The sequence below is a fragment of the Lactuca serriola genome, chromosome 7 (assembly GCF_051521515.1).
Source record: "Lactuca serriola cultivar US96UC23 chromosome 7, Lser_US96UC23_V15, whole genome shotgun sequence".
Taxonomy (NCBI): domain Eukaryota; kingdom Viridiplantae; phylum Streptophyta; class Magnoliopsida; order Asterales; family Asteraceae; genus Lactuca; species Lactuca serriola.
Window position 1 is genome coordinate 99,877,001 of NC_136414.1, and position 2,816 is coordinate 99,879,816.

General features: G+C 34.0%; 1 pseudogene; it reads left to right on the forward strand.

The window, feature by feature from the left end:
- Positions 1-585: 585 nt before the first annotated feature.
- LOC145064255 (cytochrome P450 76T24 pseudogene) lies at positions 586-2,525 on the forward strand (annotated as a pseudogene).
- The last annotated feature ends 291 nt before the right edge of the window (positions 2,526-2,816 follow it).

Consider the following 2,816-nt stretch of genomic DNA (forward strand, 5'->3'; position numbering starts at 1 on the left):
CTTTTCTCTCTTCATGCTTTGTCTTTATAACATTACGTGAGCACATAACCTCTTTGTAAATGTTGGTGTATAAAACGTAAACTTTACCGAAACAATAATTAATAGTAAAAGTTTCCTCCAACGATAAAGACCCAGTTTTAAAAATAGTTAGAAAAAAATTGAACTAATTACCTTTTTTGGAATTGACACCGGAAGAAGCTATAGATACTTTAGTATATAAGTACGAAACTACTCCATGGTAAATTCTTTTTCTAATTATTACCTTTCTATGCAAAAAGAAAAATTCTAATACAAAGGATATCGGGAAATACAATATTTATCCCTTATATATTTAGAAAATCTATATATGGTTATCAATAAAATTTTCTTTGCAGATCTCGAACTGTGTTATCTAATTATAGACATATTTTCAACTCTAGAAATATATCAAAACGTTTAAAAGATAATTTTGAAATGGCGTCTTGCCAAAAGTAGCATTGTTATGACAATATACAGTGAATTACGTTACTACACATGTCATGACACCGGGATAAATTTTGCATATTTAAAGTGTGATAACTGATAACAACGCACTCACACAAAGCTATGGATTATCCAAACATCTTTCTCTTATTATCTTTCATTCTAACGTTCATTTATGTCGTCCTCCCCGGTTTCTCCAACTCACGGCTTCCACCGGGCCCTTACCCTTTTCCTATCATCGGAAACATCTTAAAACTTGGAAACAAACCCCACCGCTCTCTCGCCATACTCTCTAAACGTTATGGACCTTTGATGTCTCTTAAGCTTGGAAGACGCACAACAATAGTTGTTTCATCACCCGATATTGCCAAGGAGTTCTTTCACACACATGATATATCGTTTTCTAGCAGAACGATTCTGGATAGTATTCGTGCAGTTGATCATGACAAGTACTCCATTGCATGGCTGCCAGTAGGAGATCAGTGGCGTAGACTACGACGAATAACTAATGAATATATGTTCTCCGCGCAATGTCTAGATGGTAGCCAACTGCTACGTAGGGAGAAGGTATGAGCCGTGTTGATAGCATGTATATGTTTTTAATAAATTAGTTTTTATAACTCACCTGTTCGTATTAGTAACTTATTTAAAAGTTTAAGGCTCGACTCGGTTAATAGTATATTTCATACATATTTAAATTAATACTATATATGTTTTTTTTTATTTCATCAAACCATTTAAAATGTTTCTTGATGGTATTAAATTATAATAATTAAATAAACACCTTAAATCCAAACGCCCCCTAAATACTTTATAGTTTATAGTTAAGTTTTAATTTAATAAAAGATTGATTCCACGAAACAGAAATTGGTTTATATGTTAATTAGAAGTTTCTATGTTAAGTTGGTTGGATCGCATATTATCTAATCTAATTAAATCTCATGTTTATACGTCTAGGTACAAGAACTTGTAGATTACGTAGATGGATGTTCTACTAATGAAAAAGTCGTGGACATAGGTGTAGCTGCCTTTACAACAATTCTTAATGTTCTCTCCAAATTCATATTCTCTATGGATTTCGCTCAATATGATACTATGTCATCCCAAGAGTGTAGAGAAGCAGTGATGACTTTGTTGGAATTAGCTGCGAAACCGAATATAGCTGACTTTTTTCCAATACTAAAACCGTTGGATCCACAAGGATTAGTATGTCAAGGAAATTTTTATGGTAAGAAGTTGTTGAATCTTATCGATGGGATCATTGACCAACGATTGCAATCAAGATCGAGTTTAGCAACAAACGATGATGTTTTGGATACGTTGCTTAAGCTCTTCCACAAAGATGAATCACTATTTAGTCTAGATGACATGAGACATTTGTTCTACGTAAGTAAATCATTTTGGAGTGTACGTAGGGTATACTTTTAATATTGTTTCATTAATTATTTTAGGATATATTAATCGCCGGAACTGATACAACATCAAACACTTTAGAATGGGCAATGGCTGAGCTTATCCATAACCCAGAGAAAATGAAAACGGCTCGGGCAGAGATCATTCGGCTCATGCAAAACAACAACGGAAATATACAAGAAATGCATATCTCTCAGCTTCCTTATCTGCAAGCAGTAATAAAAGAAATTCTTCGCCTACACCCACCAGCCCCTGTTCTTCTTCCTCACCGAGCCATACAAGATGTAGAAGTGAAAGGTTTCATTGTGCCTAAAAATGCACTAATCCTTTGTAATATTTGGGCTATGGGGAGAGACCCTAACATTTGGTTAGACCCGGAAAGGTTCATGCCAGAAAGGTTTATGGAAGTGAATATCGACTATAAAGGTCAAGATTATGAGTTTATTCCATTTGGTGCTGGAAGGAGGATATGTCCGGGATTAAATTTTGCTCATAGGATGTTGCATTTAATGTTGGCATCTTTGATTCAAAAGTTTGAATGGAAACTCGAAGGAAATATTAGAGCACAAGATATGGATATGGAGGAGAAGTTTGGGCTCACATTGCCCAGAAAAGTACCACTCGTGGTCATTCCAATAAAAGTACTTTGATTGTTTTTAAATAACTTTACTCACTTTTTTGTACATATCTTGTTTACTATGTGTTTAAATAACTATACTTTCTTTTTGTATGTCTCTTTCTTACTTTTATGGTAATTAACACATGCTTTTTGTTAGCATTTAGCCATTATTTTCACACTTAGTCATTCTTTTTGTACACCATTGTAAGGTCCTGAAAACGGGTCTTTACCAATGATCAAGCAATCACACAATCAATGGAATGAGAAACAAAGTAGAAACAGAATTGAAACAAGCTTGTACACACTTCTATTGCATAAAAAC